The sequence below is a fragment of the Canis lupus genome, chromosome 7, assembly GCF_011100685.1.
Source record: "Canis lupus familiaris isolate Mischka breed German Shepherd chromosome 7, alternate assembly UU_Cfam_GSD_1.0, whole genome shotgun sequence".
In the NCBI taxonomy this organism is placed as follows: Eukaryota; Metazoa; Chordata; class Mammalia; order Carnivora; family Canidae; genus Canis; species Canis lupus.
The window spans coordinates 46,589,609-46,606,658 of NC_049228.1; the positions used below are offsets into that span (position 1 = coordinate 46,589,609).

Below are 17,050 nucleotides of genomic sequence, written 5' to 3' on the forward strand. Positions count from 1 at the left end.
ACTGACTGAGCCACTCAGCACTAGAAGCCCAGCAAATCATAAGCAACACTACACCTTGAGATCCTACATTAAAATATATTAAAAAATATTATACGTTTACAGAGCAATTAAATATACTTGTGATTACATGTGAAATTAGTTCTAGACATCTACTTGCTAACTAATCAAATGTTTTTAAGTATGAATGTGCATATAGGGTCTAAAAATCTTTATTTTCCAGATGAAGCAACTGAGACCAAAAACTTTATTTTATTTTTTTAAAGATTTTATTTATTTATTAATGAGAGACACACAGAGAGAGGCAGAGACACAGGCAGAGGGAGAAGCAGGCTCCCCACGGGGAGCCAGATGTGGGAATCGATCCCAGGACCACAGGATCACAACTTGAGCCGAAAGCAGATGCTTAACCACTGAGCCCCCCCCCAGGAGGCCCGAGATGAAAAACTTTAAATGACTTTCCAGATGCAGTTTTGGCCAGTCCAAAAACAGAACTGGAGCTCAGGGATTCTTGACTTCCAGGCATGTGTTTTGTTCTGCAGCTAGTGGTGCCAGAATTAGGATTTAGACACAGGTAGGTGAGGTCCAGATCTCTTGCCTTTAATTACTACCTCTAGTGACCCTCTGAATCCAACCCACTTCTCTCCAGTACCAGGTTTCCTTTCATTTCACTGCAGACTACTTTCTTCTCAATGTGGAGTAGAGTTTCAGCTTGTCTTTATATTAAAAAAAATCATCAAATAAAGCACAAATGTGAATTCTCTACAGATACATAAATTGAATCTGCCATCAAAAATAGAGACAGCTACTTGGAAGGTTGAGGATATGGGACAAAAATCCCAGATTTGCAATGCTCTCTTATTTGAAATTAAATTTTTGGATGGTCTAATGAGCTCTTACACTAGTGCATGGAGGAGTTTCAAAAGTGCATGACACATGTCATTACAACAAATGACTCTGGCTCAGACACTGAACAAGTTCACTGGCTTCAATAAATCCTAATGTTTCTCATCTCTCACCTATATTGGCCACACATCACTGCAGTATTCATGGAAGATAGGTGATTGACATCTCAGAATAAGATGTATTTTTAAGTTGAATAGCTTTTTTTCCCTTTCCCAAAGAATACAGATTAATTTTTCATTAAGTACATATGGAGATATCTTGCAATGATACTTCAGAAAGCCCCATAGACATAGCATAATTTGCTTCCACTCCATCATCAAATGAAAATGAAATGCTAGTGTGGGGACCAAAGAAGATAGACTAAGACAGTTGAATTATTCACTTTTGAAGGCTTCCAGTTCAAATGTTTTGCAAGCTCATTTGCAGCTGGGTTGCAGCAGGCTCCATCCATGTCTGTCTAATGAAACTCATGCTGAAAATCTCAGTTGGAAGTTCAGAGAATCAGGGCCATTCATCAAACCTCGTCATAATTATTTAATAAGCAACATTAAATGTTCAGTCAAGTCTTTAACTCATCAGTTCAGTTATCACAGTTTAGTGCATGCAAACATCATTTACAAGGTTTCCCGCTGAACGATAGAGGATACAAATAAACCCCATAAATTAAACCAGCCCTCAAAATAACCTTCTCCTGCCTGTCTGCCCCCTGCCTCACCTTTTCTATGCTTGAAAGGGCTTTTCAAATGGGCTCCCTTACCAGAAATGTAGTAGGTGGGGAGTTTATTTAGTTGGTGTCAGTCTCTCTCTCTCTCTCTCTCTCTCTCTCTCTCTCTCACACACACACACACACACACACTGTTGGGCCAGGGAAGGTTCACATTTTTTCCAAGGCTGCAGATGGCTTGCTCCTCTCAGTATGTCTAGTTCGTACTTGCATGCCCATCTTGAAGAGAAAAGTAAGCATTTTTGTAAATACTTGGCTCTTCTTTCTCTTTCCTATGATAATTAGGACACATAGAATCATCTGCAGAGGCAGGACACGAGAGGGAAGAAAACAAGGAAATTGAGGGGTTGAAGGGTAAGGTTGAAGGGGTTGAAGGGAAGTGAGAAGAGGTATTTAAAGTAGAAATTCTCAACTGAGCTCTCAGGACATATTGATGTGCTGTTATATCCTGTGAGTGTGTCACAGGTAACTTATTTAAAATATGTTAGGTTCAAGATTATTCTTACTGTAACATTCACTCATATTAATTCTATCATGCTTTCTTAGGAAAGAGAATGCTTTTGATCAAACTAGTGGAGGAATTTCATAAAACTGTTTATCTAAGCTTCAAGCCTTGGTATGTTGGGTGTACAGGCACCTTACTCCTCCCGTACATGTTGGTGTGCTCACAGATAATTGTTGCATTAGGAGACTTAGTAAAAGGAAGTTAGATGCTCAAAACTTTGCTTTTGTTCCTTACTCCAGTGGTTCCAGGGGAGTGGCTGTAGCATTTCTTGACTGTCATTTAAATGATCTGGAGTCAGCAAGCTTCTATAGCTTTCTAGGGCGATGAAATAAACAGTGGTTGAGAAGTCATGATCTAGGTTTTCACTCCACTTTTGCTACTTACTAGCTGTGTACTTGTCTACAAGCCTTGTTTTCTTAATTACTATTGGAATGCCAAATTTCTGGTAAAATTCTATTAAATGAATTCTTAAATAAGAAATTGACTTAAAATACAAATGCCCCTCAAATCTTAGTTTTTAGGGTTTAAATTAATGTTTCCAGTATATATAGTAGTAAGAAGTAGAGCTATATATATAATACTAAATATATATACTACATATATACCAATTACATATATGCATGTGTATATATACATACATATATATATATATATATATATATATTTCTCTGTATATATAGTTGACTCTTAAACAACATAAGTTTGAGTTCTGTGGGTCCGCTTCCATGCAGATTTGTTTAGATAAATACAGTGCTATAAATGTATTTTTTCTTCCTTGTTTTTCTTGATGACTTTTTCTTTTCTCTAGCTTACTTTGTTTTAAAAATTCATCATATAATGCATGCACAAAATATATATTCACTGTTTATGTTATCAGTAAGTTTAAGGTCAACAATAGGCTATTAGTAGTTAAGTTCCCGGGGAGTCAAAAGTTATATTGCAGATTTTTGACTGTATAGGGGGTGGGCACCCTGAACCGCTACATTATTTACTGGGTCAGCTGTATGTATGTGTGTATATATAGATATGTATGTATGTATATATGCAGAGATAAAGAAAGTAGATATCTCTCTCCGTGGATAGATAGAAAGAATAGAATATATATATATATATATATATATATATATATATATATATACACTGTGTGTGTGTGCATACCTTCATGCTAGAGGTAAAAATTAGAAACTTTAAGATTTATACATTGTAATAAATTCTAACAAGAAGGAATGATCAATACTTTAAAACTACACCTGCTATTATCATTGACTTTTGGAGAGCATTCCACCCAAACAATGCCACTGAATATTCATGATTTCTCTATGGACAGTCATAATGCATTGAAATAAATATTGATATCTTGCATGTAATGGGGAGATTGATGGATATGTTATGGTAAAATGTGCTTTCAGAATTGCTATTCAAATCACTTTGAGGCCTTATCAAGCATGCCATATTTTCCTTTGATTTCTGTGCCCCAGTCTCACCAGGTCCCACTGGGTTTCTTTTAACTGTTCCTCAAAATAAGGTCTTTCCACTCATAAGGTCTTGTAAATATATCATTTCCTTCACCTATTGTTTTCTTTCCTGTACCCTCTTTTCGATCCCTTCCAACACATGCCCGTCTGATTACCTTGGAGTTATGTTTCAGGTCTCACATGCACTGACCTCCCTGGACAACTCAAAACCACTCCTTCCTCTAGTTTTCTGCTGTTACAACACTGTATTTTTTTCTCTCGCACACTTACCACGCTTTTAGACATGGATCAGTTTTGCTGTGGCCATTGGTTGGCTACTCTATATGTCTATTATAACTACCATAAGATTACAGAGTAAGTTTTCTTTCACTCAGTGCAATATTCCCAGGGCCTCACCTGGTGCTTTGTCTATTAGAGGAGATCATTGAGTGTTTGGGGAAAAGACGACTTGCTCTTGCTCCCTCGCTGGCTCAACTAGGTTATCCGAAGTTTCAAAATAGTGTAATGCTCAAGGAGACATTTATCATCCAGCTAATTTAGTGCCCATGCATCTATTATGTCCCTGTTCTAGGCCAGCCTATGCGATGTAGTCATTCAGTGAGAGGTGGATCTCTGTGTTAGACATGGAGACCAGTGAGATTTAAATCAGCAGAGAGAATAATCAGGAGGCTTTCAAGGTGGAAGAGAAAGAATACCTCAGAGAGGCAGAAGATTAGAAATCTATCACTATCAAAGTGATAATAATCACTTTGGCATAAATCAAGGAAACTGATGTAAGATGTATGTAGGAACATTTGTAGGAAATGCGTGTAAAAATCATACTGTGGATAATATTCTACACAATCTAAGGTATCTGTAAGCAGCTGATACTGTTGAAATTTTGGTCTACGCCTACTCTAGTTACTTGGAGTTCTTTAGAACAATATTTGTGAAATCTTTCTATCCACAGTCTCACATACTTGAAATGTGATATCTAATTTAACCCCCACACTGGCCCTTTGGTTCTTAAAGATGAGAAATCTGAAACTTAAAGAAGTGAACTAGTTTCACCAAGTTCCCTGTAGTAAAGGGTAGAGCTAGAAGTTAAACTCACACAGTCGGCCTCAGAACCCACACCCTTAGGTGGAACATGGAGCTAGTAGAAATCATTTCCACAGGAGGACCTGATGTCTTATCATTTCACCTTACACGGCAGAGTAGATTATGGCCCCTATATACTACCTGGTACCTAGTCAGAGACTCATGAAAGAGTTCTGGTCATTTCCAGAGGAACTGAAAATTCATTTTAAAAAACTTACATCTAAAAAGAACATAGTGAACGTAGATTTGTGATTTTTTTGTTGTTGTTTCACCAGCAAGGAGAAAATGGGCAGCAGACAACACTGGCTTAGGAGTTACTAACATTTGTCTTAGCCCTGTTGCTATTGTTAATGACGTATGAGATGTTGGGCAAATCACTGCTCTTTGGCCTGCAGTTTCCTCTCCCATAAAAAGGTCAAGTTCAGCTAGAATATCTCTAAGATCCTGTATCACACTCCTTTTGTGCTCCAGTACAAATCCTCTTGGTCCTAATTCAAACACCAGCCTCTGCTTCAGGGGCATGTCGGGTTTGCTCAGCTTAAAGTAGGTATAATTCCTTGGGGCTCTGCTGAGTACCCCTTCCTTCTTGCCCTGGGACTTCTCTTACATTAGAACATGCTTGCATGACCCTGACTGGCACTCAGGGTACGCAACCTGAAAGTTCCTTTTGTCTTCTGGAAGATGATTCTGAAAGTAATTTTTGAGGCTCCTTCAAAGCTCCTGTAGGTTTGTGACTGAGGGAGTGTCCTTGTGATGGCCAACTCAATGCATCCTTTATTGCCTTTCTCCTCATTGATATTCATTATTATCTGCTTTATTCCCTACATACTATCCTCATGCAAGCCTTCGTCTTAGGCTCTGGTTTGGGGATCACACTAAGAGGCTAAGAGAGGCCCCATCTACAATCAGGCTTACTGACTCCGTGAGCATCTCTTTGGTGAGACTGACATGGCGAGATGAATTCCTAAGAGCCTTGCCAGGTTTTCCAGTCAAACTTTTTGAAAGTTGATAAAATAATTATTGGGTACTTTTTAAGTAGGATTTATATTTTTTAGGAAAATCAGGAAGGATCTGAAATAGTTAAAAAATTATTATAATAACCACTAGCAACTACATTGTCACTTTGTAAAATGAGTTGGAGACAGGTTCTGAACTGAATTACCCTAATTCCAAGAGTTTGCAATCTTTAGCATACTTTTTAAAAATGTCTAAGTAATTATACATTCATACTATTTTTCTTAAGGATTATTTCCCAGTAAGTGTACATTAGTATAGATTTCAGAAGGAGATCTCCAAAATCTGGTGACAGGTTTGGTAAGGTGGTGATGAAGTTAATGTGCAGAACATTGGAGGGAGATGGGATGGGGGTGGCTAAGGAGAAGGTGGGAAGAAGATAGAAGAGATGTGCTGCTATTCAGGGTTCTGAAATCCCTCAAAAGACAAAAAAAAATTTTTTTTGGAGGCTTCATTGACTTCATTAAATTACTATTATCTCCAAATACCAGATAAAACGATCTTCATGAATGAGTCCTCAAATACATTTCACAGCAAAGCACAGGAGTGGAAAGAACATTTGCCTTTCATGACATTAAGTTCATGAACTTGTGTTTACTCACCCATAAAATGAAAGTGTTGGATGGCTAAGAGTTCTTCTGACTCTCCAATGAAAGAACCAGATACTAGAAAATAAAATCTGTGAGATCAGATGCCACTATTCTTTTGCTGCTGGTGTTTTCAGATAACACAGATCTTGGTACTTGCACAGCTTTTGGTTACAAGATCAAACCTGATGATCCATTCTTGCAGTTTGTGAGGTTGTCATGAACATCACATGAAACACATATAGAATAATGCCTGACACGTGGAAAACATTTGTAAATTTTAGCTTTACATATCCATTGTTAGAAAAACATAAATGATTACTATCTAGGGTATTCTTTTATAATGAAGATGGGCAGTAAAGTAGAATTATCCAGTTATCAAAATTATTGGCTTAATAAACAAAGATGCTGCTCCAAGTTGTTTGAAAAATACAACATGTTTTAGTTGACAATAAACTAAACAAGACTTTAGACTATGACATAGAGGGCAAAATAATGACTTCATTACAAATATTTCCCTTCCTGGCACAATATTGACATAGTATTAACTAAAATTCATCAGGGATCTACAGTATAGCCAGGCCTTGTTATAGATATGTTATATGCAATTCCCACAACAACCTTACAGGGTCACTGTTACTGTTATGCTTTAGAGACAGTGACTTGAGACACAGAGAGGCTAAGTAATCTGCCCAAAGCAACACAACTACCAAATGTGGGAGCTTGGATTGAAACCTTGGCAGTCTGATTGCAGGATATGTATACTCAACCAATATCCTATACTAACTCTAAAGTTGGCCAAATGGGATTTATAAGCACCCTCTAGGAAGAAGAACACATTACTACTCAATAACTGATTAAACTTCAAGCCTCTTTTCCAGACCTGGCTTCTCTTATTTTCCAGCCTCACTCAGTGCTCTAAGAAACAAAACTTCCTTTGCCAATCTTGCATGTACCATTCTCAATCTATGTCTTTCCGAGACATCGCCTCAAGTTACCCTTTGTATCTGCTCTGCCTAATCAGATTTCACCTATCTTCCAATACCTGTCACAAGGTTCAAGTCTTTCAAAAGGTTTCCTTTGTTGTTGCCAAAACAGATCTGTCTCCCCACTGAACTACATTTTCAGTTTTCAGTGATCATCTTTTTTTTTTTCTTTTAAAGCATTCTATAGGTTTTGATTTCTAGTAAGGTAAATATCAATCACTGTAACCCATATGAACAAAAAGCTCTTTGCCCCCTCCTCTTCTTCTTTTTTTAAAAGTTCTTAGATCAGAAAGTGAAAAAAACCACTGAGCATTAGCTCTCAGCACATAATGGGCTCATTTCTTGCTATGATCTCACAAATCATTGTTATAGAATTCCAAGCACCTATATCAGTCCCTGGGTAGGCCTGGATTTTGGTCCTTCTAACTATGAAGCTGGTTTTTGGTGACCTGAGAGATTTTGACCAAAGTCAGCTTGTTTTCTCCTTTGCTTTTTGTCTGTTTTGGGGGTCATTTTTTTCTCTATCCCCCCCATAAGTACATTCAGATATTTTAAGTCCTATTATAATATTGGTATTTGTGCCTCCACAAATACCAATATTATAATAGGTGCATGGAGGATGATGCGACCTGTCTGGTAGTTAACGTTCACAGGCATCGTTTGAAGATGTAAAGAACATCACTGAGTCAGTGTATTTACATACTGAGGTCCACAATTACAAAACATACTGAGATAAACATTTGAAAGAATAGTATAGTTTAAAGAGTGTTCTGGTTTCTACTGCTGCACAGCAAAATATTCCCAAAACTCAGTAGCTTAAAACAATAGCTGTCATGATTTTATGGGTTGACTGGGCTCAGCTATGAGACTGTTGTTTAGGATCTTTCATGCAGTTATCATCAAATGATGGTTAGGCCTGAAGTTATCTGAAGGATTGATTAGCTGAGCATCCACGATGGCTTATTCATAGGGCTGTTGGCTGATGTTAGCTGTCAGCTTGGGCTGTCAACTGGACTGTCAACTGGATAGTGTACATGTGGTCTCTTTTGGCAACTTGACCTTCAGTATAATGGCTAGGTTTCTAAAAAGAGAGTCAAAAGTGAGTGTTCCAAGATAATCAGATAGAAGCCACAACACTTCTTATAATCTACCATTGGAATTCTCAGAGTGTCACTTTTTCTGCATTCTATTGATCAAGGCAAGTTACTAAGGACAGTATAGGTTTAAATGGATAAAGATTAGGCTTCTTTTGATAGAAATAGGAATATGCATTTATGTAGAAGAAAGGGATTGGTGGTGGCCATCTTAGACCATCACAGAAAGTTTTAAAAAACATCCATTACTGAAAAGCTTGTTATTTATTAAGAGGTATTTCTTGATCACTTATTATGTTCCAGGAGTTGTAATAGCAGAATTGCAGCAAACAAAATAAGGTTTGACTTCAATACACTCTATGGTTAATTTTATGTGTCAACTTGATTGGCCACAGGGTGCTCAGATTAAACATTATTTCTAGCTGTGTCTGTTTCTAGATGACATTAGCATTTGAATCAGTAGATTCAGTGAAACAGATTGCCCTTCTCAATGTGAGTGGGTATCATCCAATCTATTGCAGACATGGGTAGAACAAAAGGCAAAGGGAAAAAGGAACTTATTTATTTTTTTCTTGCCTGATTACTGAAACTAGGATATTAACCTTATCCTGCCTTTGGAGCTCCTGGTTCTCACAGTTTCAAATCGGGACTGGAATCTATTTATAACATCAGCTTCCCTGGTTCTCAGTTCTTCAGACGAACTGAATTACACCATAGGCTTTCATGGATTTCCAGCTTCCATACAGCAGATCAGGGTACCTTTCAGCCTCTATAATTGTATGAGCCAGTTCCTTACAATATTAATCTCTCTTTCCATCGTATTGGTTTTGCTTCTCTAAACCCAAATATTATCTATCTCCATCTCTATCTCTAGTGTGTGTGTGCGTGTGTGTGTGTGTGTGTGTATGTGTATGAGAGAGTGAGAGAGTAATGAGTGCTATGAAAACAAAATAGGAAAAAGTTAGAGTAATAGGAGTACTCATTTAGAGAGAATCATCAAGAAGACCTCTCCTGAGAGTTAAAATTAAATGGAGCCTTGATTGAAGTGAGGGAGTGAGGTGTGGTATTATCTGGAAAAGTATACTTTAGGTAGAGAGGTGGAGATGTGCTTCATGGAATATCAGGGAGGCCAGCATGTCAAGAGTGGAAAGAGGGAGGGAGAAAGAGGTTGGAAATAAGTTTAGAGAGTTCGGCAGGAGTCAGATAATTTAGTACCTTGTAATCCATGGGGGCAGATATATTTAATTTTTATTTAATTATATTTTTTATTTAAATTCAATTAGCTAACATATAGTACATCATTAGTTTCAGATGTAGTTTTCAATAATTTATCGGTTGCATATAATACCCAGTGCTCATCACATCATGTGCCCTCCTTAATGCCCATCACTCAGTTATCCTATTCCCCCCACCCATCTCCCCTTCAGCAACCCTCAGTTCGTCTCCCCAAGTTAAGAGTCTCATGGTGTGTCATACTCCTTGACTTCTTCCCATTCAGTTTTCCCTCCATTCAGTTATGATCCTCTGCACTGTTTCTTATATTCTGCATATGAATAAAACCATATGATAACAGTCTCTCTCTGATTGATTTACTTTACTCAGCATAATACACTCTAGTTGCATCCATATCGATATAAATGGTAGATATTCATCCTTTCTGATGGCTAAGTAGTAGTCTATTGTGTATATATAGACCACATTTTATTTATCCATTCATCTGTCAAAGGACATCTTAGTTCCTTCCAGAGTTTGGGTATTGTGGACATTGTTGTTGCTATGAACATTGGGGTGTAGGTGCCCCTTTGTTTCACTACACCTGTATCTTTGGGGTAAATACCCAGTAGTGCATTGTGGGGTCATAGATTAACTCTATTTTTAACTTCTTGAGGAACCTCCACACTGTTTTCCAGAGTGGCTGTATCAGCTTGCATTCTCACCAACAGTGCAGGAGGGTTCCCCTTTCTCCACGTCCTCGCCAACACTTGTTATTTCCTGAATTGAAATTGAATTGAATTGAATTGAATTGAATGTTAGCCATTCTAACTTGTGTAAAGTGGTATCTCATTGTAGTTTTGATTTGTATTACCCTGATGACAAGTGATGTGGAGCATTTTTTCATATGGCTGTTGGCCATTTGTAGGTCTTCTTTGGAGAAATGTCTGTTCATATTTTCTGCCCATTTCTTGACTGGATTATTTTGGGTTTTTTTTTGGTGTTGAGTTTTTATTTCATTCTATTTTTAAAAAATATATTATTTATTTATTCATGAGAGAGAGAGGAGAGAGAGAGAGAGAGAGAGAGAGGCAGAGACACAGGCGGAGGGAGAAGCAGGCTCCATGCAGGGAGCCCGATGTGGGACTCTATCCTGGGTCTCCATGATCATGTCCTGGGCCAAAGGGGGCTCCAAACCACTGGGCTAACAGGGCTGCCCTTATTTCATTCTAATTATGATGAGAAACCACTGGAAAATAGAAGATCCATTATTAGATTTATGCTTTATATGGTTCAATATAGGTATTAAAAAACTAGAGACTAGGTAATGAGGCTGGGGGAGAAATTAAGAACAAGAATGGGAGCAAATAGACCAGTTAGAGGACCTATAGTGGTCCATGGATGAGTTGATGGTGGCTTGGACAAGGATACTAGTAATACAAAACTTAAGTTCAATAATATTTTGAAGTTAGAGCCAACAGGATTTGTTGATAGAATGTAAACCAAAGATGAACCCAAGATTTGACTCTGAGTGAAAGAGTGAATGATGAAGTTTTATAAGACTAAGAATTACTGGGATGCCTGGGTGGCTCAGTGGTTGAGCATCTGCCTTGGGCTCAGGGCTTGAACTTGGAGTCCCAGGATCGAGTCCCACATTGGGCTCCCTGCAAGAAGTCTGATTCTCCCTCTACCTATGTCTCTGCCTCTTTCTCTGTGTCTCTAATGAATAAATAAATAAAATATTAAAAAAAAATACTGAGAATTACTAAGAGAAAAACAGGTGTGAAAGGTTGTAAATCAATTGATTTTGTAAATTTACAATGAAATGCAGTAATCTTAAGTGTATGTTTACTGGGATTTGGTAATTGTATGCATCTATATAATCTAAACTCTTATCAAAACATTGACCATTGCTTTAGAAAATTTCCTATCCTTCTTCCCAGTATACAAATCACACCTCCAGAAACAACCACACTATTTTTTTACCCACTGTAAACTCCTTTTGCCTATTTTAGAACTTCATATTGGAATTATATGATTAAACTGAGGAGAAGGTGAATGGTTTTTGAAATGACATGTTTATTATCTTTATTAAATATCCATGTAAAGATGCCATATAGTCAGGATCAACTAAAGATGGCCAGTAAGGTACTTTGTTGACAAGGTAGTAAATAAAGTATATGGGATAAATGCAGATGAGGAGTCCTACTGGAAGTAAGTTTTGATCATAGTTTTCAGAAAGGTGGCATTTTTTAATTAGATTTTTTGGGAACTGACAGTAGGGTGGTAAGACAGTTTAATTTGTCAGGAATCCATTTTAGGGGTAGCAAAAAATTGGGTAGTCTGGGGGAAAATTGGCAGGGCTGTGGGGGGAAAGGCTGAGGAGACTGAATTAAAACTATTAGACAATGTCAGTAGAACCACAGAATACTGTTTGGGGAACTTATTCTTGCAAGCTTCTATTCTAGCATTGATTTGATGATTTCAGGATAATGGTGGAGAACCAAGTTGAATACACGAAACTTTATTCTTCAACACAGCTTTGTAAAACCATGGTGAGAGGCTGAAGTTTGACACCTCCTTTGTAAAGTGTAAGAAATCACAATTTTTAATCACTTATTTTAGATGAGACAGTGAATAACTGCCTCAGAAGAAGAGATGATTGTTACTTGTTGAGAATGTGAGTGGTCTATTTGACCCACTCAAATTGACTGGAGCTCTAACATTAAGACAGAGGAAGGGTTTCCCACCCCCACCCCCATCCTACCATTCAGAGGAAATTGGAGATGGATCCTAATCCCGAAACTGACATTACAGTTGTCTCTATCTTTTTCTCTTAAAATATAAAACATGAAAGAAGTCCATTTAAGAATACATAACTTATTAGACAGATGTCTATAGGGAGTAATGGTTTGATAGGGACTAGAAAACTCGTAGGCCCAAAATATCTCCTCCTCCTTGAAATCTGTTGTGTTTTACTTTGGACTAGGAAGGCTCTGAGGTTTCTGAGAGTGTCTGCTATCCCTGTAAATATCCTTCAGAGGGAGAAGATGTTAAGCTTTCATCTGCTGGGGGATAAATTTCATATCTGAGGGCAAAGTTTTGTGGGAAGAGGACAAAGAAGGGAGGTGGGATGTTCAGATGGGGGAAGAACCTTGAATTAAAGGCTATTTGTAAGGGGTAGCCTGGCAAAATACTGGAGATAACCCCCACTTTCCAAAAATTTGTATTATGCCACTCTACTTTTATGAAAGACCTCCATTAGTACCTGTTTCTGCTAACTGAAAGGAATAAGAAGAAAATTTCGGCTTTTATGAAAAAAAGAGGAACAGCAAAAATAGCGTTCGGTGTTTATTCTGCAGCAAGCCAGTACAGAGGGCAGTACACACTCCGAGCAGCAAGGTTGGCTCTGCCAAGCTTCTTCCATGGGAAGAACATTCAGCATCTCAGCATTAGCTGCCAGAGCTTTGAACTGTGAGTATCCGCGCTTTATCTCAATTTATTTTGTGCACCCATTAGCAAGAGGTGTCCCAAGGTATCGGAAAAGCCCAAGAGGTTACTTTTTGGTCCTGAGAATGCTCAAAAGTTTTTTCCATGTAAATTGATGGCAAGTGCCTGTTCACTTTACACCATTTCAGCCTAAGAGAGGTTTCATAAGAACAGTCTACTTTTGGATAGTGCTGAAAGCCTGTACTGACTTCAGCATTCACCAATGTTTGCATCTATCTGTCCATATCATAGACCTGGGGTCCCCTTCCAAAGCCATTCACTGTTTTCCTCTCCTCCTCCCCTTTAATGTGCTGTAGGCTGTACCTCATAGCCATTATCTGAAGCACTTATGCATACTCATCCATCAGGAAGCATCCCTTTCTCTCTTTTGCCCTCTCTCTGTCCTTTTGGCTCGCCTTCTTTCTGCTCCATTTAGAAATGTTGACAAGGCATTGTTCGCTGCTGACTAGTTTGGTTTTTAAGTTTAGTTATTAAGCGGCTCTTTTGTTGTTACTGTTGTTTTCCGCAGCACTGGATCTTAATAGCTGCTGAACTGCAAATAATGAAAAAAGCAAACAACTGGAAAAAGAAAATGTTGAGAAGTAATATTTCCCAAATAATGACACCTGAGCTGGCAGAGCAGGAGGCATTTCAGTAGCTTGGATTGAAGAGGAGAGAACTGTTAAAATCTTTGAGGCTGGAATTCCATTAGTGGCAATGGGGAATTAGGGAGTTTATGTGTCTGCTATTTTTAGTGGAGAAAACTAAGGGATTCTAATAGCACCGGCTTGCTGCATGTTTGAGGCATTCATTGGGCTTAGTAGAGAGAAGTGTTTAAGTGAAGAATGGGATTGGAAAAAAGAGGGGCAAGGTGTGTGGTGTGGAGTGTGAGGGTGTTTGGGATCACTGGAGAAGTGACCATGAGCATACTTATTGAGGTAGGAATATCTCACCTCTTACACATTTCTCCACTTGATATGGTTAAAGACAAATATGGAGAATTAAATTTTCCTTAATTAAATTAAGAACCACATTTCCAGTTTTCTCACTCAAAACTTTGTTTTCATGATCAATAGCTTTGGTATTTTATAAGTCCTTATCTCGTATCAAGGAGGAAGGCCCAGAGATCCCTGGGTGGCTCAGTGGTTGAGCACCTGCCTTCGGCCCAGGGCGTGATCCAGGGGTCCCGGGATCAAGTCCCACATCGGGCTCCCTGCATGGAGCCTGCTTCTCCCTCTGCTTGTGTCTCTGCCTCTCTCTCTCTCTCTCTCATGAATAAATTATATATATATATATATATATATATATATATATATATATTTATTTTAAAGGAGGAAGGCCCATAATTCAAACTTTTGGCCAGGGTAGAGTAACTAAGGCTAGCAAGAGGAAGCAGTATACAAACGTGATTACTATGCTAATTGTTCCTCTTCAGCTGTGGAACATGACCAGCATTCTTTCTCCTGGCATGGAATGGGTGATAGGTCGTCTAACTATACCAAGTAGTCCTTTTAGGTATAGCATGGCTCCAAATTTGGGGGAAAAAAGAATTATTCCAAATCGAATTGGGTAAGCTTAGCCATGCTGTCCAAGCTACGGACAATTAGGAGGTATTCTTTTAGAATTAGAGTTGTTGTAAGACAAGTCCATGGTCACCCTGGTAGCATCAGCTATAAATAGATCTGATTCCCCTAATTTAACTTTGGAAAAAGAAAAAAAAAAAAAAGAAAAAAAAAGAAAACATTTGAAGGCTCTGGAATTGAGTGGCTTTGCCTTAATGCTGCTTCCAGGTGTCCACAGGAACCAGAGTCAGAGACCTACAAAACTACACTAATCCTTACCTCTGTGAGACTCAGGGCTGCTGTAGGATTTATTTGCACAGGAACCTATCCCAGCCTGACTAATTAAACCCGGTATTACCTAAGAACATCTGGCTGAAATGAAGAACCTTGGGACAGCAGGAGATGCAGATTCTGGGAGATAGATTTTGATGGGGTGTAACAGTGGAAAGCAGAAATATGAGCCAGTTATTGAGCACTTTTATGTGCCAGACACCATGCTAGGTGCTTTATGTACATTTTCTCATTAAATTCTTATAATCGTTATATGATATAGGCATTATGACTCTCATTTTCATGTTAAGTAAAGTGGCATTTGGAGATGCTGAACAACTTGTCTACTTAGAACACAGTTGCTAAATAGCATACCAGGACTCAAACCCATGTCTGTCTGAACTGAAAGGCCATATTATCAACCACAGAATTTAATTTTCCATCAAACACAAGAATAACCTCAAATTTTGTTTTAGTTATTCACCCCAGATCAACAATTTGGGAAATATTTTGCGCTATAAAATTGCATGCTGCCTTGCATGACTTAATGCTGAACATTTATGCAATTTTAGCCCGTTATATTCCAATTCATCTATTGTAATCTTTCCTGGAGGAAAGAGAGGGGGTGGCTGGTGAGGGGGGGAATCCCTCATTTACCATTAATTTGTGTAAAAAAATTCCATTTGAAATGTCTAACAAATTGAATTAAATTGAGAAAGGTCATAAGAGTTTATCAGTTGAAGTCATCAAGACAGCAGTAAAGAAAGTAGTTAGAAGGCTGATTTTATATTAGCTGGCAAGCCAGCCAGGTCACTCTATTAAAATTCCAAGAAAGCCTGCATTGCAGTGCTGCTCAACGTGACAATTAAATGTAAGATGTAATTTCTTACACTACCCATTACATTGATGGCTAAGGTAGCCACTCAAAATGAAAGCTATAGGAATGATTAACGCAGTATAGTGTGGGATGTGTGTGGTAAGGCCATGTGGTTTGTTTCATCACAACATATTAGTCCCTGCTATTTTCCTCCCTTTGGTGGCCAGTTTTAACTTTGAGCTGCAGTCTCAGTCCTAATACATTTATTCAACTTTGTTTATCATTGATGCATAAATAGCAGTTATGCAGGGTTCCCCTATTTCCTAACATGATATGTCATCCAGTCATTCACATATCAAGAGCATAGTGTATAGGGTTATTTTACTTGGCAGTTTAAAGTTATGTATGTATTTGTTTTTATCTTAAGCAAGCGCATAAGCAATCTCATTGAAAGCTCTTCATGGGAATGGTTCACTGGCTTGACTTGGAGTCAAGGAGCCTTGCATCCATTTTCAACTATGTGGCCCACTGGCTGTAGCACCTAGAGGCAGTCACATTCCCCCACAGTCCACCTGGGACTGAGTTTGCTGTCTTTAAGAAAGGTTGTTTCTCTGACTAATCCCAAAAGGCTCTTCCAAATGAGCAACCAATGGTCCTTGAGTCCAAAAGGTGAAAATATAATCAAAGAAAGCCATTCAATTCCAGGTAATAGGATTGGTATAGAAGTAAAACTGGCACTTTTCTGAATGATGAAACAATTAAATTCAAATTTATAAAATTGGACACAATAATGGGAGAAATTGTATTGTTTTAAAGAAAACAAAAATATATTTATGAACTTATCTTTCTGCTAATAATAAGCAGGAGGGAATTATTTCCTACACATTTTATGGGTGAAAGGTTATTATCTCAGCTACACCAAGAGCTATTAAAATCAATGCTAAAAGCATTATCATCTCAACTGAAGAAGACACATAAATATAGGTATTGGGTGAAAAAAATCAATAATATATTTCTTAATAAATTTTCAGAATTTAGAATTTTAAAATATATCATACTTTTTTAAAGAGTACATCTGATTATTGTTCAGTAGCTCCATCCATCTTAAAGAAGAAATCAGTACATTCAAAATCCTCAGATTATACTTTTAAATCCCCTTTTCTTTGCCAGAAATATCGACTATTTTCAATTTTACATGAATTATTTTCTTGAATCTGTTACTTTTGCTACATATATATACACATGGCTTAATATATAGATTTGCCTGTGCTTAAATTTCATGTTAATAGAAACATAATGTATGTGTATTTCAGTCACTTCCTTCTTTTACCC

The 17,050-nt window shown here is 37.8% G+C and overlaps 1 long non-coding RNA gene across 1 annotated transcript in view; it reads right to left on the minus strand.

The window, feature by feature from the left end:
- Positions 1–2,200: 2,200 nt before the first annotated feature.
- Positions 2,201–17,050, minus strand: part of LOC111096754 — a 34,945-nt gene continuing 20,095 nt past the window's right edge. The window contains exons 5-7 of the long non-coding RNA XR_005362439.1: positions 7,334–8,355; positions 6,304–6,541; positions 2,201–2,447 (exon numbers count right to left, since the gene is read on the minus strand). This is a non-coding gene — a long non-coding RNA (uncharacterized LOC111096754). The remainder of the gene's footprint in view (positions 2,448–6,303; positions 6,542–7,333; positions 8,356–17,050) is intronic.